Source organism: Miniopterus schreibersii, assembly GCF_964146895.1.
Source record: "Miniopterus schreibersii genome assembly, chromosome: 5".
In the NCBI taxonomy this organism is placed as follows: domain Eukaryota; kingdom Metazoa; phylum Chordata; class Mammalia; order Chiroptera; family Miniopteridae; genus Miniopterus; species Miniopterus schreibersii.
Genome location: NC_138106.1, coordinates 50,722,068 through 50,748,284, shown reverse-complemented (window position 1 = coordinate 50,748,284; position 26,217 = coordinate 50,722,068).

The window sequence follows — 26,217 nt, the reverse complement described above, 5'->3', positions numbered from 1 at the left end:
TTTCCTGTCCTTGAATGCCTGCTGTGATCAAACTCAAAATGAACTTCCCTTTCCTTAGGCTAGCTTGAGTAAGTGTCCGCTTCTTGTAATCAAAATTTCCTGTCAAAACTAACATGAATATGCGTGTGTGTGTGCATGAGTATGTGTATGTGTGTTCATATCTACATGCTGACTTAAAGCATGTCAGGTAAAAGCTAATATACTGAGACATTAAGGAGAAGAGAAAATACTTGGCCTAGTATAACTGAGCACTTGGAAGGGAAAACATCTCTCCCATTTGTAGTCACAAGATGTCTTCTTATCCTGAACCGATAGTAATAATAATCATAAGTAATGCCAATGAATACTAAACTAACATCTGAGTTCTTCCTATGTAGCTCCTAACCATTTTATATGCATGCACCTGTTTAACCCTAACAACTCTGTAGCATAGGTATTATTGTTAACCCCATTTTATAAGTGAATAAATTAAGTGAGAGGTTAAGTAACTAGTTCAGTGTCATCCAGTGAGTGGGTGGCAAAGCCAAGATTTGAACTCAGAGGGTATAGCTTCTCAGTCTGTACTCTAAGTGGTGGGTTGGCTATAGAGTCCCCAGGTTCCTCCTTCTCTTTAAAAGACTACATGCAGCCCAACAAGGAGCTTTCAGAATCACGGAGGGAGACCCTACTGGGCATCAGCAAACAGGTCAGCCTCCTAGGGACTAGGCTAGTAGAGGGTTAAGGGTAAAAATTTTGCAAAAATTATTATTGCTTCAATTTCTCAGCCCGTGTGATTTAAACCTCCGCCTCAGCTGTCAAGCAACTCTAATTGCATTTTAATTTTCACCTCAATGTTAAGACCTGTAGATCAGCAATGTTCCTTTTCTTAGCATTCCATGTGGCTACATAAGCCCTGAGTGGCAGGCCAATCTCAGTCTTCATGGAGCCCGTGAGTACTAGTGGTTTAGGAGTTACTGGACACTAGTAATATGTTACATCCCAGGTATTACCAAGTATTTAACCCTATGAAAAACAAGTTTGAAAATAAAGTTTGAAATTTTAAAAAATCCACATGTTTTAATTGCCAAGAATTAGATTGTTTTATTTGTCTTCCCAGCCAGGGACCCAAGATCAGCCTGCAAGCTCATCACACAGTTCAAACCAACTCACTGCTCAGAGCCAGCCCATAGCCGTCCATTTTACTTTCTCTTAATGTTTGAGCAGAAAAGATGTAACTCTTTCCCTTCTCAATGACATAAAGAGCTGATCTGAATAAGAGGGATGGGATGGTTGAAAAGAGCTATGGCACAGGATACAGAATGAAAGAAGCACCACTGTAGCCTATTGAGAAAAGCATCATCAGGGTCACAGGCAGAGCTGGATAGTCACACAAAACATGAACTGCCTAAAGATAACAGATTTTGCTTCAATGGAATCATCCCAACTTTTGTCTTATGTTTGAAGACCGAAAAGAAAATATATCCAATTTATCTGAGTTCAGGGTCTGAAGTAGCTAGCTCATGGGCTTGTTTCCTACGAAACCTTTTCAAAGAAATAACCTGATTTCCCATTTATCAGGGATTGCCTACCAGATAATCCAGTTTCATCCCCGATTGTCTAGCAATACTTTATAATCCAGAGAATGTAAAGGAGAGATGCAGCTGGGAAAGCAAGATACGGGAAGGAGCAAAAGCTTCTTTTTGTAAAATAACACAAGAGACACTGTCAGCATTTTCAACTTCAACAAGAAACAAAAGAAAATTAAAAATTTGGGGACCTGAGGCTTAGAAATCTCTTTCCATTTACTTCTTGTCTACCCACCCCAAGGTGCTATGAGAAACCAGGGCTATTACTAAAGCTTGTCTAGACCCACGTTTGCAGGCAGGAGCTCTTTTCCCTGACACCACGGTGCTTGCCTCCATGGCCTGCGTATGCCGTTTCCTTGGCCTGCTTAATCTCATTCTTCCTGTCCCCATGAGCAAATGCACTCCTGCTCTACCGACAAACCTGGGTTCACATTTTGCCCTTCTCTGAACTCCCATAGCTAATCCTGGTACTTAATTACATAGATTAATTTTTATTGATCTTGTTTATAATTTTGGATAGCTTACCTTTCCAAGGAGGCTCTAAGATATCTGAGTATGAAAACATGTTCTTATACTACATCTATCTGTATTCCTCACAATGCTCTAACAATATGTACATGGCTCACATTATAAATACTCGATGCTTTTTAATGAACTGGCAAGAGAAGTGCAAAGTGGGTAAGAAGTGACCCAGCAGCCAGATGGCTAAATGTTCAAAGGGTGAAGAGAAGATGAACTTAACCCCTGTGGTGTCTTTAATACTGGCTTTGTGACTCGATGTAAACTTTAGGAAATTTTTTCATGAAAAGCAGCACCTATTTTAAAGGTGGCAATGTCTCCCATGCTGGGAATTGAGAAACCTATAGAATATTACAGAGTCCTAATCCCATAGTAGGCCTTCAACAAATTTTTATAAAATCTAATCAAGGGTTGGGTCCCATCTAAGCTATTGGTCCATGGAACATTGCCAGAAGTGCTGTCTTAATGATAATAAATAATCCAAAACATTTTTTCATGGCTTGTTTTTTCATGTTTTATTTATGTGTTAACAAATAATAAAAATAGTAAATATTTTTTCAAATATCTACTCTGTGCAAGACATTGCCAGACACAGAGCTATTTTGCATATATTATATCCAGTCTTTTAAAAAAGCTGCAAAGTATGTAGTATCATCATTGACTTTTTAAAAATAAAATGAGTACCTTAAAAAAGTTAAATGGGAGTTCCGTTTGGAAATCCAGAAATCCAAATAAATCTTCCTACCAAAAATCACATAGAAATATGGGATCAAATAATATAAACATCTGTTAAAGAGCTGAGCATATGACAAGCCTAGAGACAATGCCAAGGATTAAAAATGAAGGGGGATCGGAATCCGCGAGAGTAAGTATATGAGCTGCAGCTGCAGAAGTCTGGGAGGTGGGGAGGATTCCAGGTTCTATAACCCAAGTCCCTTGGATTTTATGCCCAGACAGGGCCAGGAGATAAAGTACAGCACAGAGTCGAAATTAAGTCGCTTCACATAAAACCTCAATGGGAACTTCAGTAGGCTGTAAATCCAGTGAAAGGGTGAACTAAGGAAAACCTATCTACTAGCATAGAGAAATAACAAAAAAGCTTTTTCTGTCATGGCCTGGGCACTGGTAGAAATAAATTCAAGTTTATCCCAAGAACTTGTAACCAGGGATGTGTGTCTGTGAGTGTCTTGAGTATGAATTTAGCACTTTCAGGCTCTAGGAACCATAAAAGTGGTCTCCAGCCTGTTAATGTCCCCTGGAACACCCAGAACAATAAAACAAACAAAACTTTCCAAATATAAGAACGTGCCCTCCAGCCAGGCCACCCAAGATTCAAAGAGAAAAAGCACCTTTGCATTAGTTTAGAATCCAAAATTGCAAAACAAAGAAAATCTCAGTAAGCGAGAGTCAGCATATAAAACCTAACAGGATTAGACTCTTAAGATTGTCACATGATGACATTACTAGGGAAACTGCAAAATAAATATTTTAAATGGCTCATTGTAGAAGGAGTGGAAAATTATTTTTTAAATGAATAAAATATTATAAATGAATAATAGAAAAGTTTGAAAATAAAACAAATCAGAATAGCTATAAAAATTTAGTGACGTAATGAAAGAAAATAAACAAAAGATATAAAGTTTTCGATCTGGAGTTTGATGGTGAGTTCCCAAGCACTCATTACAGTATTCTCTGTATCTTTTGTGTGTCTAAACAAAATAGTTAATTGAAAAGTTAAAAATTAAAGAAACTTAATTAAGAGGTAATTGATTAGATACAACAGGAAAGAACAATGAACGAGAAAGTATTTGTGAGGGATTTACCAAAAATTAGGTTTGGTGAACTAAACAGGTTAAAAAATATGTAATAGTGCCTGGCCGGCATGACTCAGTGGTTGAGCATCAACCTAGGATCCACAAGATCGAGGTTGGATTCCCAGTCGGGGCACATGCCCGGGTTGCAGGTTCGATCCCTCATAGGGGGGTGTGCAGGAGGCAGCCGATCAATGACTCTCATCATTGATGCTTCTATCTCTCGATCTCCCCCTCTCCCTTCCTCTCTCTGAAATCAATAAAGGCATATTTCAAAATTTTATATGTATATACATATATATATGAGTATTGAAGAGTGTGAATGACAGAATGAGAAGTCTCATATGTCTAATGGGAGTTTCTGAAAGAGAACATAGGGAGAAATGGGCACGTGTAATTGCTGAAAAGATAATAGCAGAGGGTTTCCAAGTATTGAAGAAAGACATAATTCAGGATTTCCAATTATTTATGAGCAGAATAAGTAAAAATAAATCCACACCCAGATACCCATTGTGAACTCCACAACACCAAAAACAAGATCTTAAAGGCATCTGGAGAGAAGATCCAGGTCATCTACAAACAAACAATAATTAGACTAACAATAGATTTCTCAACAGCAACAATAGAAATATGAAGACAAAGGAATATCTTTGAAGTAATGAAATAAAAGAATGCCAACCCTGAATTCTTTAGCAATCTAAATCATCATTCTTGATTCAAAGTGAAAAAAAGAAAGAAAAACTATTTCAGGCACACTAAGTCAGAGATCTCTGCTCCCACTAACAGTTACTTGCTCAAAGCACTGATAATGTACATTAGGAAGAAGGGTTCTCAACCCAAAATGAAGGGCTGAAATACATGAAACAATGATTACCAAGTAGAATTGTTAAAAATGTGGTTAACCTAGCCCAGCCAGGCGTGGCTCAGTGGTTGAGCGTCGGCCTAGGATCTAGGCTATTGGGGTTCAATTCCCGGTCAGGGCACATGCCCGGGTTGCGGGCTCGATCCCCAGTCAGGGGCGTGCAGGGGGCAGCCGATCAATGACTCTCTCATCATTGATGTTTCTATCTCTCTCTTTTCCTCTCTCTGAAATCAATAAAGATATATATATATTTTTTAAATGTGGTTAATCTAGATAAGCGTTAATTGCAAAATCAATAATCACAATGATAATCTGTGAGTATAAAACCAGACAAATCTTAAATATTACACAAATAGATTCTAAGATTCTTCTGTTGCTCAGGAGGAAAACAGAGATTTTGTTAAGCCAAATGTTCATGTTAAAATGTTAAGCATGACCTTTAAAAACTGAAAGCAGACAGCATGAACTTCAAATAGTGGAAAAAGGAAAATGAATAAAAATAAAAATCAATATAAGGCAGTTTTATAAAAGGAAAAAACAGAACAGCAGAGCCAAGAAAAAACAAAAATAAGATGAAAAAATAAATTATGTTAATCAAAATAAATGTATGTTATACATGCTAGTTAAAAGACAGATTGACAGTGACAATTTAAAAATCCTATGATATGCTGTTTATATGAACAGATAATTCATAAAACGCCAAACCAAAGGCATATTAACATATAAATAGATGCTCAACCTTATTAGCACTTAGGGAAATGAAAGTTAAAACAATCATGGTGTCACATTTCACAGCAATTAGATTGGCAAAACCTTAAAAGTGTGATAATTACAAACTATTGTGAAACAATATAACTTTTTACATAGTTGGTAGAAGTATAAATTGCTACAATCACTTTGGAAAGGTATTTGTCAAAAATCTAATAAAGTTAAAAATATGCATGCCTTCAACTTTGCAACACTACTAGGTAAATGTCCTAGAGAAACTGTTATAAAAGTATATGTAGATTTATATTCAGAAATACTTATTTGTAATGAAAAAGAAAACTATAAGCAGCTCAGGTACATGACCAGAAGCATCATCTTAAATTCCAAATTAAGCTAAATGGAATACTATGCAACCAGGAACATGAATGAATGAATGACAACCACATGCAGAAAGGTAAATGTCAGAAACAATGTTGAGCAACAAAGGCAAGTTGCAGCAGGAGATTACAGAATGGTATTTATATAAAGCTTAAGAAACATTTTATAGATTCATGGATATGAAGTATAAAATTTTGATAAAATAATGATAATTGCAAAGTTCAGGAAAAGAGAGAGGAAATGGGATCAGGGACGTGTGAACATTGTACTAAAACTGAACACGTTACTTTATTTTTTAATATATAAAGCAAAAAATATAAAATGTCCATAGAGTTCACTGTATCGGTTTTAGTACTTTTATTTACAGTTGAGTGAAATAGCTCATACATTCATAAAAATACATACAACTTAAATACATACAATCGTTATTTTTAAAAGCAAAATATTTTTTAAAACTAACATTTGAACAGTGAATTAGACTAGTGTTTCTCAAATTCCAATGGCGTATGAATCACCTGAAGATTTTGTTAAAAGACAGATTTGGATTCGATTCGTAGGTGTGGGGTGAGGGCCAAGAAGACCCATTCTGCATAAGCTCCTTTGTGATGTTAATTCATTGGTCAATTGCCTACACCTTGCAAAGCCGACTGGGAGATTATATTACTCCCTAAAATGTGTTGCTCCTCTCTGCGCTGGATTATACTTTCCCCACCCCCTTGATGTCAAGCTTAGTCACGTCGGATGCTCTGGCCATGAAATGGCGAGAAGTGATGAAGTGAGCACACCTTGACGAGGCCCCAGCCTCCTCTCTGTCTTCACCCTTCCTAATCCCTGAAGTCAGAAGCAGATGCCATGATTTTGCCAAAAGAGTCAGAATGAATAACACAATGAATTTTAATGGGCAAAGGCAGATGGGACCGTCCTCGGAATGCCACCTTCTCCCGGTTTGCATCTGAAAATCTGCCCTAATTTCACCGAGGAAATAATCTAATCACACCTTCAGTTTATCACTCAACAAAGCAGAGTTTTTTCATCAAGTGCTTTCTCAGAACCTTCGATTGTGCTCACGTTTGAACGATCTGGGAACAGGAAGAAATTAGCCAGCAATGCTGATAATATTGGATAGGAGAACAGTGCACATGGTGAAAACTTAGAAATGGAAAACAAAACCCTGAGGCTTTAATTATATAAAGAAGAGACAGGACTTTAAAAATGCAAACTACTGTATATAAACTAAGATATATTCATCTTAGGAAAAATTATTCCAAAGCACAAATATTCACTGGGAATGAAAAACAGATAAGCTGAAAGGGACTAGGGAATGATAGGTAAGAATGAATGTTGGTGATAAATATGAATAAAATATGAAATCTCGATGTGCTATTCCAACAAAAAGGGCTATTGCTTTCATTTTGATTAGATAAGAAAAGAGACTATGTCCCAGAAAAAAACAAATCATTTATCTTTAAAAAACTGATTAAGCTGTATTTAGAATGCTGCACACTGCATTTGTAGCTGCTTAAAAATTATTAATAAGTAAAAGAAGAAAAGTTTTTCTGAATAGGATGACCCAAATGGCTAATGGGTAGGCGACTTAGACATAACTAACTGTTCGGTGCCCAGCTCAATCTTGGGTCAAAAGGTATAAAGCGTTTCCACTCTAATTTGGATTCACTCCTGACTGGCATCAAAGGAAAGGGCTTCCATTAAATTTACTATTTTTACCTCCTGACAGGAGTAAAAAGCTTCCCAAGAAGCATAAATCACACACATGTTTTTCTAATTTACTTTTAATCTCAAGAGTTGGCTAACTCCAGCACGCAAGCCACATCTGTAATAGCGGCCTCCATCTCCACCGCCTTTGTCAAGAGGGCTCAGAAACATAAACCGAGTGATTAGCAAGAGAGCCCCTTTACTGTGAGAATCAACAGTGTGGTGTGTTTGGAAAGCTGCCTAACAGTCTCTGTGCTGCTGTTAGAATTTGCTCTTTCAAATCAAAACGCTCCTGCACCAAGGCCCTGCTGCTTCTCCCTGAATGCTACAGGGAAAGGTAAAAAGTTTCATTATGCCTCTAACCAACAGCACAGTGCCACTCGTAGTGGAAATTTTCCTCTCAGCCTCTACCCAAAGTGCATCAGGCGGCATTAGCCATTACTATCCGCAATCTAAGACAATGAAGGGGGGTACCCAGCAGAGCCTAATGAAGTCTCCACACGAATAAAGGGATAGTGGTACATATGGGAGTGAAATTAGAAAGAAAAAAAATTTGCACATACACAAGATGGAGAAGTGCATTTATGTAGGAATGAATGAGTGGGAAAGACACTCTAGCAGTCAGCATGGATCACAATCTGACCAAGAAATAGCCACGTGGCACTAAAGTTTAAACAGTTGTAGAGGACGGGGTCAGTCCTTAGTGGAACAATAAAGAAGAGTTAATAGAGTTAATATAGCTGATACTTATTACAACACGGTACTAAACGTGTTGCACTAAATGCGTCACTTCATCTTCCTACCACAACCTAATTATCACCATTCCCATTTTAGAGACAAAGAAATGCAGCAGAGAGAGATAAGCAAGGTAGTGGACGGCCACAGGGCTGGTGCTTTTGCAGAAGGGAGGTTTGAACCCAGGCATGCGAGGAAGCTTGGCAGACAATCACACCAGGCTGCCCACGGCTCTCGGGAGCACAAAGTGGGGGCCAGAAAGAAGAGCCACAAAGGTGAAGGAAGGAAGTTTCCAAAATAAGAGTTATAGGGCTAATTTTTAAAAAATCAGTTTATTTATGCTGAAAAAAAGAAGAAGAAGAAGGAGTCCTCTCTGGAGGGGAAGGAGAAGAAGAAATGAGGTGCATTTTTATTCATTAAAACCCTTGCATCCAGCAATTTTCTTGAAACAGGCACATGGATTTTGACACAATTGCTTGGGCAGTTTAAATGAGTTGTCCCAACTGAAGGATTAAAGAATTCAAGATACGCTTGTGCTTTTGGGAATATGTTTAGTGATTGTGGAAAAAATCGATTTTTCTTCAGTTTCATGTTTTATAGGCAAAAACATGTTTGCTTGTTTGGTGTGGGGAGGGAATGTACATTGCAAAAATGAACAATGCCAAGAAAAAAGGGGAACACTGACCAGAAGCCCCTCCTGCTTTCATAGGATTATCTGTTCTTTTTCTGAGTGGCTACCCAAGTCCCCATGACAGACACCTAAGAAGAACCATGGAGCAGGTGCTGTGTAAGATGCTGGAGACACGTGCTTCCTCCCCAGATAGGCCACAGTCTCACAGTTCAGAAACAACAAAAAGACAAATGGAGAAATAAGAGAAATATAAAAGTAGAAATAATACATTCCAAACAGTGGGGGAGGGAGCATTGGCTGTACAAACTTAAAGGACAGAAAGGTTTAATCTGATCCAAGGGTTCTGAAGAGGTTTAAAGGGAAAAACTGAGATTGGACTGAACCCCTGGGAGGATTTGGACAGAGAAAACCACTCCAGGAGAGAGGGTTGGCATGAATGAAGGCACAGCGGTGGGAAAGAAGAATGTATGTCTTTGAGAAACACTGAGGGCCATGATTTGGCCAGAACATAAGATACCTATGTGGTAGAAGTGGCTAATATAGTTGAAAAAGTAAGTTGAAGCCATATTGTAGACCTTCTTAAAATTTTAAATTTTGACAAAGATAAGTATTAATATTCCCAAGCAGAAGAGTGGCAAGATCAGAGACAATGTACTGTAAAAATATTACTATGCCAGTAGTGGTATGAATTGGGTAAGAGATCTGAAGAAGAGTTGAAAAATCTTCACACCTAATCTATCAACTACACCCTCAACCATAGGCACCCACCATTTCAGAGGCCTGCCTCTGCCCATGGAAGGGATGAGTCAAGAGATCAGAAATGAATCCAAGTGTCCCATCATTACAGGAAAAAAATAAGCCCATATAAAATGCATATGAAGATGGCTGCTACACCGCCCGCCTATGGGCTAGTTTCTGCCATCTGTCCTTAAAATTAAAAGGTCCTCTTCACCCTGTGGTTATGCTCCTGAGCACAGTACATCCCTTCAGATTATGCTTCTGACCCTCTGCTCAGTTTTGCTGTCTCTGATTTCTGCCCAGTTGACCCTCATTTAGTTTCTATCTCTGTCCACTAGCACTTTGTTTAGTTGCAAATTGGTACTTTGGTTGACCAGACTCCCAGACTTTCATTCCAATGTTTGCCCTGGGATGGTGCTTTCCGATCTATCTGGGTTCCACACTCTGCTGCCATGAGCCATTCCAGCCCTTTCTTGATCAAGCCTAGGATCTGAAACCTCTTGAGTCTGGAGCCCTCGGACCCCACTAATCAGGAAAGATTAACAGTCACTGTCACCTCTGTGAAGAAGCACTTTCTAAGTGTCTCCATCTCCCAGGCTTTATGGAAAGAATTTAAATCATCCCAATGATAACAGCCAGAGTCAGAGCTCATAAATTCCAGAGCAGGAGGGCTCTTTGGAAGTCATCTAGCCCTATCTTCCCTCACTTTATCCAGAAAATAAAAAACAAAAACAAAACATTAAGTGGTGTATTCATAGGCACACAAAGTAGCAACCAAACCTAACATCTCCTTCCTCAATCCAATAATGTTTGTTAGCAGTTAGAATATATAAAGTGTTATCAATCTAAATTACAGATGCAATCAAGACCACAGTGACTGCATGATTTTTATCTACATCCTATGGCACTTTATTATATAACCCTGCATCGCTTATTAATTGTTATATTCAATCATCTTGACTTTCCAAATGGTTTGAAATTCTTGGAGGGCAGGCACTAGATTGTTTTCTTTCATCCCCAGCAACCTGGCATGGTGCTAGACATAAGGTAGACCCCCAACAATTACCAAATGTGTTTGTTGATTGCAAAGAGGTGAATTTTTGCACCCTTTGCATTTAAACATATGATATAGTATATCACCAAGTTCTATTAAGAGGGTAAAATTACGATCAGGTTTTTGTTTTGTTTTTTTACTTTTTTTAATGTTGGTAGTTTAGGTATATTAACAATATATTCTTAATGCAGTAAATGAGAACTGATAGCCTTACCAATACCATTAGCAATGAGGGACCTGGGGTGATTCCTGTATCTGCAGAGGAGGAAACCAGCTGTTGAATTGTTTCTCAGCAACAACACCTAATGCTTTATTAATGCGCATTTCATTTGCCGAATTAATCAGCAAGGTGTCTCCCTTGCCTCTTTTACCCATACTCATTCTCTACCCGCAGTAGCAAAACTGCAAATATAGAGGGATTTCTTAATCTAGAATCTGGTACCTTGAGCAAAGTGGAAGCTATTTCCCCTTTAATACTCACAGAATAGTAGCCTCAATGAGATTTCCCCAGTGTTGGGGAGAACTAATGGAAGAATTGTTCAATTATACAAAATCAATCATGTAAAGTAAGACACTGCTAAGTAGTGGTCTGAACTTTTGATTCTTCTAAACCAGAGATTTTCAACAGGTGTGCCACGGCACACTGGCATGCCACAAGGATTTTTAAAACATGTAATACCTGACTGTTTAGTCAGGGGCACTGACCTATTTTCCTTTAGATTGTCAAAAAAAATAAATAAATAACAACTGCCAACACAACAGTTGTGTTGTTGTGTTGACTGAATCAAGGTTATGCCTATTTTTGAATGAACCGAAGTTATGCCTATTTTTTTGTCAGATCAGCAAAAGATATATTTTTTGGTGTGCCACAGAATTTCAGTAATTAGTTTATGTGTGCCATGAGATGAAAAAGGTTGAAAATCACCATTCTAAACCAATATATGCTTGAAAAATCCTGTACTGGATATAGTAATTTTTACAGACATTTTGGAATAAATGGATTATTAATAAATATTAGCACTAATCATCATATTTACTACTATTACATTTATATTCCATTTTTCTACAAATTGCTCTGGACACTTTCATGGTTAAATATAAAAAACAAATAAATGAACAAAACATCCTAGCACCTCCAGCATTTGAATATAGAATTTGCTGGGCTGTAAAACCAGTGAATTATTTGTCATGCAGCTTAATTCTGTCATAAAATGCTAATCAGCCTTTCTGTCACTTTGCTCTTGCCCCATATCTTTTTATGAGAACATTAACATGGCTATTACAGAGCAGAGACTCTTATGGCTGCAAACTTACTTACCATTTATGTATATTTTTTTCTAAAAAAAAAAAAGTGTTGCCACCAAGAGCCCCCAGACTCCTAGTTAACCATAATCTTAGTTTCTGGCATGGAAGCTTGAGTCTGCTGTGCCATCTGGATGGCGGCATCAGGTAGCCAGGGCTGGAATCAGCTTTCTTCTGCTCAGACTGTTGTGCGGAGGTCAAGCTGTGAGCCTTTCTTCCCATCTTAGCAAAGAACAACTGGTGCTTCCTTTGTAGAATTGGTGAAACAGGCTGTATTTGAATAGTCCTTCCAATAGAAATATAGGCTCTAGAAGATAATTTCCCAAAGGCCTTCAGAGTTGGAACTGAAGCAATAAGAACACCAGGAAGCCTCCTCTTACATGTGTGCAGTCAGTATTCCAAAGCCACTCACTAATTCTTTCCAACACTGGGCCTTTAGAAGGGCTGTCATGTGTCTTATATCTCAGTAACTGTCCTGTGGCCCAGGAGGAAGCTACCGTGCTACAAAGACATGTTTTATACCACCAAGCATGGTCTTTGAACTCAGACAGCTCTAAATTGGCATCTTGGCTCTATCATTTACTCTCTGTGGCTCTTGTTGAATCACTTGTCTTTTCTGAGCCCCTGGATTATGGCTGTTGTTTGTGAAGCTGTAGTGAAAATTAGGATAATATCTAAAACCACATGGTACAAAACAGTGGTAACCATTACTATTATCCTTATTACTATGTTATTATTGACTTTCAATAGGAACCAAGTTGGGTGTTCAGTTGCATTAACTGTATTTTAGTACAATTCTTTCTGACCTTCACCTAGATTTCTCATCTCTCTTTGTTTATCTGTAATTTAACTCTCTCATTTTGCATGTTTTAATTTAGGCTGCTTCAGGTCCTCTTTGGAATTAGATTAGACATAATTAAATGTCTTCATTGTCTTGTGCAAAAAAGTAAAGCAAAGAAGGTCTCTAATGTTTCTGATGTTTCAATCCCTGCTTTTTCATTCTAACCAGGGAGCGTCAGGGAAATCGGTCTTTTGAACACTGTCCCTTTCTCCCCAGTTAGTCATGAGCCCAGAAATCTGTATGTAAACTCCACTTTGCATAGCACCCAGACATCTGAATCGGTCATTCTCATGTTAATTTATTAAACGTGGCAGCTCTGAACTTGGATGGAAGTGGGAAGAATGAAGAAAGATTCACAGGCACTCTTTTTTTTTAAATATATCTTTATTGATTTCAGAGAGAGGAAAGGAGAGGGAGAGAGAGAGATAGAAACATCAATGATGAGAGAGTCATTGATCGAGCCCACAACCCGGCATGTGCCCTGACCGGGAATCGAACCCTGATCGCCTGGATCCCAGGTCGACGCTCAACCGCTGAGCTACGCCCGGCCGGGCCACAGGCACTCATGTTTAGTGAACTGTGGGCAAACTTCAGATAATTGAAAATAGTTTCACTTTCTACGTGTATATCTTTGGGACTGTGCAGGCCCATCTTAAAGTATGATGATGGTAGTGATGCCAACCTGATATAGACATGTCAGGAATGATCAGAACTGCCAAGCTGATCAGAGCGAGAGTCCACAACAGGCAGTCCTGTCTCCTTTGTCATATTTTTCCTTCGCTGCCACCTGGCCCCCTTGGGAGCAGTTTAGGGGCCTCCAGGTGGGGGGGGGGGGGAAAGCCTAAAAAGAAGCTGGAGAAACTCTGAGCTCCCCCTGCAGGTGACACTTTGAGTGTTCCCTGTCTCTCCTGTTCATGGCTGTGAGATGTCCAGGCAATCAGAAGTTGATTGTCATCAAGAAGAAAATTCTTGTCAAGAGTCACTTAAATTGTGTCACTCGGGAGGGAAAATCAATACCAACAATCTCACAGACATTACTGATTTGGAAGCCTCCCCATACCCTCCCACTCGCCCTAAGTCACTGGGTTACTGCACTCGCGTAGGTAGGAGGGGGAAAAAGAAACGGAAAATGCAGTCCCAGCCCTGAGCAAGCAACACCTCACCCAAAGCCTGCTGGCTCATCCCTCACTCCCTGACATTCTCTCTAGTCAGAAAGGGCAGCAAAGAAAGGTTTCGGCACATAGGTCTGAATGAATTTTATAATAAACTTCCTAATTTATTTTTATGTAAGTGAATTCTCTTCTGTCCTGTATTCACTATCTCCCTCTCCAAATGCAAATTGAATTCCCCGTCTTTGCTCTGCTTTCATTTCATGTACGCTCTGTAAGGGCTCACAGAAGGTGATGCCTCGCTGACTGGAGCTGCTGTTCCTTCCCGGTTCTGAACCGTGTTCAGTAGAGAGCAATTAGTAGCAGCACTAATAACAGGACACGGGTGCGAGGCAGCTTAACACAGGCAGCCTGGTGAGTGTCCGAGTAAGCAGGCCCGATCTGGGAGGAGGGGCTGCTTCACCTCGCTGCCCATTCCGTTCTCATAAAGGACTACTTGCTTTGTAGGTCACTGTGTGCGGAATTTGTCTCCTGCAAGAATTACTTAAACTTCGTGAGTATGGGAGAGAAGGTTGCATTTGGGATTTTTTTAAAAAATCTTTTTGGTAGGAGAACCACGGCTTGTGGACTAACTATGAGAAAACCCCAAATATGTGCCCCAAATATATAATATAAACTTAATACCTTCCTTTAGATATGGCAGAAACACAAACTGGAATAGATGGTCATTCTAATGGTAGCTCTGAACCCAGATGAAAATGGGCAGAAATAAAGCAGGATTCAATGAAAAAGTAATACATTTTTCTGGTTTGTAAATGAAACTCTTAGAATTTGACTTAGTTCCTACTGAATTCACTGTCAATCACACTACAAGCCCAGTAAAAAGTGTTTTTGTACAAATGTTCAAGGAAAAAAAATTCATTGATGAGCTTTTTAGAACCAATTTTAGTAAAGTCTCCAAAGAAATCTGAGGTCACTGTGTCCTCTGGTTGATTATTGACACACTATCTTAGGGTGGAGGAGAGTAGAGTCTGGGCAACTAAGTAACTGATAACCAATGAAGTTATAGAGAACGGAACCTTGAGTATCAAAAGGTAGTGAACCCAAACACCTTATCTCTGTCAGATACTTCAGAAATTATCAAATCCAATCTCCCTCGTTTTGCAGAAGAAGAAACTGGAGTTCCAACAGTTTGGGACTCTGATCTGAGAATGCCTAAAGTAGTAGCAGAAATATAACTAGAACTCAGACAGCATCACCCCCAATCCAAGGTCTTCTAACTAAGTCAAGCTCACATCAAGTGTCAGAGAAGTGGAAAAGGCGGACAGGAGAGTATACTTGGCTCCTGATGCCTCCAGAGACTCAGCACCAGAATCCAGTCCCTGAGATGCAGTGTCTTCTTTCACAAAGGGAATAGGGCCACTCTTATTACACATCTATTGAGGAAGAGGTTGCCAAGAGCCACAAATCAAAACAATGAACAAAATTAAGGGATATCTTGACAAACAGATCCTAGAAACTGGGCCTGCAGGATCACTCTTTGCAGGACTTTCTTTTGCATTTAGTTAAAGAAATGCGGGCAAACGGTATTTTCTTTACTGCATATCTTTTTTAGGCTAGTTGAGTGTTGATTGTAATGTTTATTTATAATAAAGTTCTTGAATTTATTAGTTCCATCATTTTTCTCTTTTTGACTTCATTAACTTCTGAATTTATTTCTATTAATTCCCTCTTTCTTTAACCTAGGAGTTTTTTTGTAATTTTGTTCTTTTTATACTTTCATACATGGCTAATACATATCCTTTTATTTTTCTTTATTAATAAATTTAAGCCCACACCCTTTTTTGGTGAGCTTAGCTTTAGTTATATCACTCATATTCTGATAGGTAATGTCTTCGTATGTTTAATTTTCTAGTCAGTCTCCAGGCCCAGGTTTAAGTTCACATTTAACCTAAGAATGGTTTAAGAAAGAGGCTTAGTGTGCAAGTGGTAGAAATCTTTGTTTTCTAGTTGGTAATTAATCTTTAATGTAACTGTATTGAATTCTGTGAATGTTGTCCATAGTTCCGAAAATTTTTGGAATCCTTCTTTAGGGCCTAATGTAGATCCACTTTTGTGACTGTCCCAAGCACTTGTTAAGAAGATATTTTCTCTGTTTTTGGAGTATGGTTCACTATAGACTGATGCAGCTTTATCAGTTAATAGGTCTATCTTGTTAATTATGTTTTCTAGGTCTTCCACATATTTATTTACTCATTTATCTACTTAATTTCTCAAGGAACTGAGGAAAACTTATTAAAGTCTACTTGTACTAATGTATTTCCATTGATAGTTTCTGCTCTATTTATTTTGATGCTATGTTATTTGATTGAATTACTATAAAATCTTCATTAAGAATAGTGCCTTCATGATTTTGACTTGTCCTACAACACCAACCAGAGGAGTTCAAGGTTGATCCCATATAAATAAGAGGACAATCGTTGGAAAATTGAGTGACATTAAATAGAGGACTGAGCTAGACTTGGAGTTGCCTGTGTTATAAAGCCGTCCCCTAACTACCTGGCCAAAGTGACCTTCTCTCCACTGAAACCTCACAGCATTTGCATTGCACCTCCCCTGTGGCTCTTAACATTCCCTGCCTTATGATAATTTAAGAGCAAGTTTAAGGACTTAACAGAAGGCTTGAAACTTCTTTATCTTTATAGTCCTCATAGTACTTAGTACATTTCATTGCTTTGAATCTAACAGATGTTTAATAAATAGCTGATTAACTGAATTGATTCATCAAAATAACAGTTCCTTTAGCCTTTAAAACAGACTCTCTGATTACAGGGTTCTCCAAAGAAACAGAGCCAAAAGGAGGTATAGATATAGATACTAGTATACAATTTACTACCCTAAGAGAAGAGATTATAAGGAATTGGCTCACACAATTATGGAAGCTGAGAAGTCAAGGAGCTGAAGACCTAGGAGAGTTGATGGTACAGCTCCCATCTGAATCTGAATGTGAAGGCAGTAGAAGACCAGTGTGCTAGTTGGGACACAGGCAGGAAAAACAAATTCTTCCTTAATCAGACTTCTGTTCTATTCAGACCTTCAAAGGATTGGATGGAGTCCACTCACATTGGGAAGAACAATCTGCTTTAATCAGTCTACCGATTCAAATGTTCATCTCATCCAGAAACACCCTCACAGACACAACCAGAATAATGTTTTGCCAACTATCTGGGCACACACGGCCCAGGCAGACTGACATATAAAATTAGCCATCACACTCCCTAATGACACCGATAGAGGCCTAGGTTGATAGCCTGTGTGTTATGACACTAGATACTGTATCTACTTCCCTAACATCCCTCTTAACACTTCAGATGCAGGAGAGAAGGGGAACTCACCCACAAAGGTGTAGAATTTGCTTTTGATTGGGAATGCGAAAAGTTTGGAGAATTTATTTGTGTGGTATGAATACCACTATGATAGAGTGGGTGCCCTCGCTCTTTCTGGGAATTTCAACAACGTGAGTTTTTGATAATAATGATGAATTGACTGCTCCTTCTAGTGTGAAGATTCATAACAATATTTTTCCTAGACTTGCTCTTGATATCTCTTTAGTCCCTTTCTCAGTTTTAGAAAACTTTGGGTCTTTTAAAACATTCGAAAATATGTTTGTAAAACTTGAACCAGTACATTGAGTAAATGTCAACCAAAGAGCACACAGGAACTCTATGCTGAGGTCAGAGAACACGTGGAATGCTCTTCCCAGGAGTGATGAAGGCACGCTCTCCCTGCTCTCAAAGAGCTTATAATTTGGTGAGAACCACCTCACAAACGACTAACTGGAAAATATGACATAATGAAACAAGTGCCAGCCTGAGGTGCAAGAAATGTCTACAGAGGCCCCACAGAGGGACAGCTCATTACACAAAGGCAGAACAGGATTTAAGATGTGTGGTATTGGAACGCCAAAGGGGAGGGTAAGGGGAAAGACATTCCAGGTTGAGCAATAAATATCCCTGGATGTGAAAGTGCAAGTCGCATATTGCTTATCCTTGTGACACAGGACAAGGAGGGATTTGGTGGGAAACAACATTGAAAAGGCCACTTGGGGTGAGAGCAAGGGGCGTAGAGCCCAGTCCCTGCAGGCTCTGGAGTTTCTTCTGTAAAGAATGAGGAGCCAATGAAAGTATTTGAGATAGGGAATGATATGAAGTTGGCTACTCAGAGTCTCTGTGTGTTAGGAAGAAAACTCTAGTCACCTAAAATTGTCTGGAATAAATAGGAAGGGCAAGGGAAACAAGGGAAAGAGAAATCAAGACCACAAATCAGAATGTATATTTGTCTTGTACTGCTAAGGAGCAAATTTCCACCACCTAATAATTTACTTTGACACACACTTATTGCCTCAGTTTCTGAGAGTCAGAAGGCTAGCCTCAGGTGGGTCCCCTACTTAAGGTCTCACTAGCTTGTAATCAAGGTGTCACCAGAGATTTGGCATTATCTGGGGCATAACTGGCAAAGAATCTTCTTCCAAGCTCACTCAGGTTGTTGGCAGAATTCCTTCGCAGTGTAGAATTGAGGGCTTGTTTCTTGATGGCTGTTTCCTGAAAGCCATTCTCAGCTCCTGGAACTGCTCAGAGTTCTTTGATACATGTGGTTTCCCAACGTGGCCACCTGCCTCCTCAGAGCCAGCAGAGGACACATGTCTAAGACATATAGAAGTTGTCAAATATGGACATGCTGAGGAGGTACAGGTCAGGGGTGTGTTGAACTTAAGAATCCCTGAGAAGCTTGTTAAAGATGAAGGTTCTCAGTAATCCTTCTAAATTTTGATTATGTGAAGACCAAGGAATCTATACTTAAATAAGCACTCTCATTACCCTGCACTAAGAAATGCCAGAAGGATGGGGAAAGAGAAGAATTTATTTTAATTCAGCTCAGCAAATATTCACTGAGCATGTGATGAAATACTGAGGTGTCAAAGATGAAAAGACAAGTCTGCCTTGAATGTTCCCAAAATCTAGTGGGAGAACAGAGACATGGGCAGAGCATTAGAAGGAATCACAGGGCATATGGTAACCCAAGGAGGCTCAGGAAGCTCAGGTATAGCAGAGAGAAAGTATTAGAAAGACTACCCATAGGAAGTGTTTCCTAAAAGTAAGAATCATGAATATTTAGTAGGTTCTTAATATCTATTCGTTTAGAAGAAATATCTCCTTTAATCCTTATCATAATCCCCTTTATGATGCTACTATTTTTCTATTTTACAGATAAGTAAACAGAGACTAAGGGAAACAAAGTAATTTGTGAAAGTCACTCAGCTAGTAAATATGAGAACAAAATAAATCTGGGCTTTGAACCATTACATTAGACATCCTACGGAGAGTCTTGAAGGATCAGCAGAAACTTCCAAGGTAGATACGATAACTGGGAGGGGTAGAAGGAAAAACAGATACCAGGTATAAGGAAATTATTGTGTATATCAATTTTGCAAAACAGTTAGAGTCTACTCAAAACGTATTTAAGTTATTCCATCAGGAAAATGTTCAATTTTACATAAGAAAACAACTTTGTCAACTATAGTTAGAAACTTAAGGAATGCTAAAGGATCGCTGGAGAGAACGAAGGGAAAGACCTTTGTTTGATATGAATTCTCAGTCTAAATCAAGTAGTTTTATTTTAAGTAAGGGGACATTATTATGGTTTGTGTCTCTTTAGTGGAAGAAGGGCCAAGTAGCTAAAACGAATGATTCTTGACTCTTACGAGGACATCTTATCTCCTTGCTTTGATAAAGAGAAACAGCTAGACAACAGCCTGTGGCAGGAAATGCTTATTTTGTTAATTCCAAAAACACCCCTAACTACAGGAGAGGACAGTTCAGAAAGTCCTCTCCCTCTGGTAGTGAGGACAGTGATGCGACAGCCCAGGGTCATGTTCTGATTAACACTGGAGCTAGAGAGAAAGTGTTGATCTATGTCTAAGGTCTACAGCTTCCTTAAAACTTGCTTCAAATTATATTTCCATAAAGTGGAGAAATAGGCAACCCGTATCTGTACACATCTAGACAGTTTTTAATACAGTATCATATTTTAGTATACAGAACAATGTCAAATGTCAAATGAATTGTGAACATTAATCATTTTTAACCAACTGGGCTGGAAACTCTTGGTCAGTGTCCCAAAAGCTTTCATGACATGGCAACTGCTGAAATGCCAGGTATAGCTTCTTGACAAAAAATAATTAGTTTTTAGAACAGTGTTTCTCAATAAATCTGTGGTTATGGGACAATCTTTTTGTTATTTTTGTTTTTTAATGTTCAGCCCACTGCAGATGAATATGTAGTCCTACTGCACATGATCAGTTATGTATCTTGCACTAAATTCGACTTAATATGGGTGTAACACAACACCCTGAACTGGTCCTATTCAATGAGATGAGGTCATGAACAGTCTGCTTGGTTTTCATGACAACGTCAAATTGCTATAAAATGTCCAAATGCTCTCAATTTCTGCACTTTTCTCATCAGAGACTGGAAACAGTTTGCATAGTGGCCCTGAGCTACAGATGCTGCTTTGGGGAGCAATGTACAGACGATGTACCTTGCTCATGTGAATCACATTTAGTGGCCGTGAATATGTCATGAGATAGGAATAAAGAAGAGACCAACAAGTAGAGACAGAGTAAAGGTCCTCTATGGGAGAGGAAATGACGGCTGAACTAATACATTCTGTCAGCACAGCCAAACAGAATGCCAGCCCTGTGAGAGGAGGGTCCCTATCCCAGGCCTCCCTTAAGCAAACGCCATCTCCAGCCTGCAGCAAACACACTCCAAGTGTCTGCAAACATAGGGTCCCATGACCAAATCCATGAGTGACACAAACACACGTGAAGTGATTTTAGACTCACTGCCTTTTCCCCCAAGCTGGCCTGGCCTGCCCCCAGAAGGGAATCAGAAGCAATGCAGCTGTATCGATGGGTCTGAAATAGCTTCGGGAACCCCTATCCTGCCCACAAAAGCCCTAAGTGCTTCAGGAGAAAACTCAATGCACATAATCCTTGAGACAATTTTTCCTACATTTTATCATTTCTGAAATTGGTGTACATGTTATGACCAATGTGTACACTTAGTATGGCAGTGTTAGATTTTTTTGCTCCCAATTGTGTTTAAATTGATATTTAATAGTGGTGGCATTTTATAAATGGAGGAGATTAGGTATATAAATCCATTGTATCTCAAAGCATGTGATATTTTATTTCTCTTAGGCAGCCTTGTTTTAGGGATGTATACATCCTGAAAAATGCCATTTGATAGATTTCAATAATATAAATATAATAAAAACTTGAATTTATTGAGATCCCTGCCAGGTATGTAAGAGCTTCACTTGTATAAACTTGTGTAAACTGTATAGTGACCCTATGTGGTTAGTGCTCATTCTGCAGATAAGGAAAATGAGGCACAAATAGGTTCAGAAATTTTCCCCAAGATCCTACATACAGCTAGGAAGGGTTAGGGCCAGCCAAGGTTTAAGCTGATGTTGATTGCTGACAACCTGATTAAAAAAAAAAACAAAAAACTGAAGTTCATTACTTACTGCATTAAGGAAGAAAACATCCTTGAAAGAGTCTTGTTTTCTAGAAGGGATATTTATGGGGTTTAGGGCCTGGTTTAAGAAAGATATTTCAGTGCATGGGCCTGATACAGATTGGGCCAAGCTCCTGACACAGTAGTTTGGGACTGGTTGACACAAGCAAGGAAAGCGTTCCAGGAGAATCTTAAAGAGTAAACAATGGCTTGATGAGTCCAGTAAAGTGATTCATGGTCCTGAAAAGAGGTTATTTACTCTGATGAGGGATAGTTGAATCATCTGTATTCAGATAAATGGATTTTTCAGGAAGTTCCTTAATCAAGTAACATTTGCAATGTCATATTCCTGGGCAAGAATGTCCTGAAATAAGGTCATGTTAATGCAGAGCATGAGCTGTGCGGCTACAGATGGTTTGTGTTCTCACCAGGTGGATACCATCTGGTATGGACTAAATTGTGTACCCCGCCCCCCAGACCCATAAGTTGAAGCTCTGGGTGTGACTGTATTTGGAGACAGGGACTATAGGAGGTCATTAAGGTCAAATTAAGTCATAGGGGTGGGGCCCCGATCAGATAGAATTGGAAGTCTTATAAGAAGGGGAAAAGAGATCTTTTTTCTCTCCCTCTTCCTCTGTCCCCTCCTCCCCTCACTCTGTCTCCCTCTGTCTCTCCACCCCTTGCACCCCCTTTCTCTCCCCACACCTCTCTCCATGTGCACTGAGGAAAGAGAGAGGGCGGCCATCTGCAAGCCAGGAAGAGAGATCTAACCCAAGCTTGCTGGCACCCTGATCTCTCACTTCCAGTCTCCACAACTGTGAGAAAATAAATTTCTGTTGCTTAAGCCATCCAATCTATGGTAGTTTGTTATGGTCAACCAAGCTGGCAAATGCACCATCCATACTCATAAACATTCATTTACACACGCTCAGCTTCCCTTAGTGAGTGGCTATAGGAATTCAGAGAAATCATGCCTATCAACGTGGGTTAAGCTGTGGAGAACGGTATGAATGTTAGCCAATAGCATTGTTCATAGTAGTGGTCTCTGCAGTTTCTGACTTTTTGAAGGCTCAATACTTGGTCCTGAGTTTAATGACATGGTTGAGTAAAGCAATTGAGCCTAGCAGTGCTCTGATGCAAGACCCGACTCAAGTTAATCAGAAAGGAAGTTTGGCAAAGGGATCGAAGAACAACTTGGCACCAAAAAAAATCCACATTCTCTCTATTCTTGAGAAAGTGAACACCCAGCTGTGAATTTATTGACTCTCCCTTAATAAGTTCTAATGGAATAAATTTTGTCTTCTTGGTGCCTGCTAATTAGACAATTATTTAACTCTTGTTTCTTTTTTTTAATGACTCTCTGCTGTTGTTTGGAGATTTCTGTCTATTATTTATAATAAAAACCTCTGTCACATTTTTGCCTCATTTTCCTTAACAAATAGTGCATTCCCCAGCCCCAGCCCTGGTTCCCTTAGTTTTCCCTCCCCCAGCACCATCCTGGTCCAGAGCTCCCAGAGTTTCAAAGACCAGCTGTTATCATTTTGTTGACTGGGAGATTTTTAGAAACTTCTATCACAGGCACAAGGCTCCATGGGGGGCTGTTGAATTAAATATCAGCTCTTCAAACACGAATTAGCTCAGAGAACAAAAGCAGCAGGAGGACAGGGGACAAACAGAGGCAAGTGCTACAGTCCTCCCACTCAGTGACTGGGAAACTGGCCCTCTCTCTCTTCCCCGGAACTGAGACTGGAATTCCTGAGCCAGTGGCAGCACTTGACCATGGCCAGTCACGTATCTCTTTCTAGGACTAGAGATCAAGCTTAGCTCAGCCCAGGGTGACACAATCTCTCATCAGAAGATGAGTACATTCGAAGGAAATGATCCTTTTCACTGTCTCCTCAGCCTCATTTCAGCATCCTGAAGGTTTTCTATTGAACTGCTACTTCTTTCAAGGGAAGAAGTAAGGAAATAAGAAAGTGAAGAATGAACATTTGCTCAGCCTTACATGCCAGTAGCTGCTTGCCGTGGAGATACTATTTGCCCATCTTCATGTTATAGTTATGTATAGAGCACAGTAGCATAGAGACTAGATCCTACTCAAAGCCTGGCCAGGGTTGGATTCATGAACATGAGGCCTTTGCAGTCACATAGGGCCCTTTGCTCAAGAAGGCCACACTTGGTTAAATGCTCTGCTAACTTGAATTCTTAATAATTTTATCTTTCACCTTGTGTTTTGCAAAGGAAACCCAGTAGGCCATGGAGCATGCATACAAGCAGAGGAGATAAGGGCAACATGCATATATACGGTGATACCCCTTCACAGATGGCATCTCTGATGCCCAGAAGCACTGAATATCAGTGGATCCATGATGTGTGGGAGCTCAACACTCAAAGCAAGTACAAGGTAAGCACGTTAAGTTCATGACTGAGTGAGAGTCATGGCAGCCACCAGAATTTTCTTTGAACACAAATAGAAGGAAATGGTTTGCTAAGAAACACAAACTATCAAGGAACCCTTTCATTTCTCTTTTTACTCCTATCGCATCCGTGTTAGCCAGCCACTTATGCTGAGAATGGTGACATAGACCAAAAAGGAAAAATAGAATGTAAGGCAACCCATAGCTTCTTGTTCTTCCAATCCCTCCTTCCCAGTCTCTCCTCACTCACCAGTAACTGGAAGCTAGAGAACATTGTAGACTATCAGTGTATCAAGAAGTGAAATAACAACAGAGTTGGGTTTGTGCAGGGATACCACTATTCTAGCAAGAACAGAATACATATGGATGCACACAAGAGCAATGAAATGCCAATTGCATCATTTCAGTGAATGCACATCGGTTACAAGCTCTTATATTTGCATTTAATGCATTGAAAGATGGAATTGCACAATTTAAAGATAAATAAGTTTTATGCTAATAACTTAAAAGTTTAGTTTTTCTTTACTTAGTATTAAATAACAAATCACACCGTGACAAGCAAAAAGTGAGACTGAAAGAAAGGATAAAGCTTTATATTTTAATTCCTTTAACCAAGCTTTCTTCCTGATTTTTGGACAGAGGGCCCCACATTTTCAGTTTGCACTGGACCCTGCAGTGTCCACACTGCCTGCAGCATCAGTATGCCCTGGGAGCTGATTAGAAATGTAGAATCCCAGGCCCCTTCTCAGACCTGCTTTGGAACAGTAGCCCCAGGTGATACACGTACAAGGTACACATTAAAGTTGGAGAAGCCCAGGATGCAAGAAGCATTCAGTGATTCACAGGTGTCCAATGGGGGAGCTGGGATCCAAACTCTGGCAGCCTGACCGCAGAGTGAGGTGAGAACCCTCTACATCCCCTGTGGGCTGAGCCAACCTAATCAAACAGCTCTGTATGTGAAGTCAGTGCATATTTACCCAACTTACAGATGTAGAAACAGCTCAGAAAGGGTAATGAAAGTTCAAGGTAGTAAGCTGCCAGCTAATAGGTGATAAAACAGGAATTAGAAGCAAATCTGTCTCATCCCAAATCTAAACTGTTTTCATTTACACTAGTAGTTTTCAAATAAGAGTGAGCATCAGAAATAACTGGGCATTTTTTAAAAATGCATAATCCTGCACCCCACCCCAGACACATCAAATCAACATCTCTTTGTTGGAGCTTGAAAATCTGTATACGTAAAAACAGTGGTTCTTAAATTTGGCGCACAGGAGCACCACTTGGGGAGCTTTTTAAAAATCCTGATGACCAGGCCACCTCTGAGATCAATTAAATCAGAATTTCTGGGAGTGGGACTCTGTCAAAAAAATGTAAAACTAGTTAAGAACTCCTGTTTTAAAATACTCCCAGGTGGTCCCGATGCTCAGCCAGTGTAGGAACCCTGCTTCACACCTGAACGTGCTCCTGGTCACAGGGCTGCCTGCTGGGCTCCTGAGAGAGCAGGTTAGGAAAACGTGACTAATGAGCAAACAAACAAAAATATGGAATTTCAAGAAACTAATTTTATTTCTAGAGCCAACCTAATCAACCAGCTCTGTGTGTGAAAAAATGCAATTAGTACTCAGGATCACTGGTGCATGTTTTGTTAATACAACTGTAAAAACTTATCAAAGACTCATTAGCAGCCAAAAGCAAGAACTCTACTAAATATTTACATCTGTTTCCAAATCACCATTCTTATCTTCAGGAATAGTGGCATTCACTAGGCATTATTCTAGAACCTTTGTCAAGCACCCATATTAAGAGAGAGAGGTGTTCTCTGTAACAGTCAGGGAAGCTGGGGAGCCAGGGACCCTCCAGGGAATGGGAAGGAGGCCTCGGGGAGAAAGTGCGGAGCCAGTAGGCTCTTATGAGCTGTTGGCAGAGAATCTCAGGAGCTCAGGGTTAAAAAGTCCCCAGAGGTCAAGAATTAAAACTGTCTTTCAAAACCCGACTCTGCCTACAGCACCTGGCCCTGACACAAAGCTGCTCAAAGTTTATCTGGTGGCCACCACCTTCTTGTGAATTACCTGGGCGCTTGCTTCAATGGGCAGCAATTTCTAATCTCAGCCCAGCATCAGATAATAATCCCACCTACTAGATCAGCATCACTTGGGGACGGTGGTGTGTTTTTTAAAAAAAAAATAAAAGGATTCATATATACATTAAACTTTGAAGACAGCTGTTCTGATAGTTCCATCAGTAAGTTCTATCC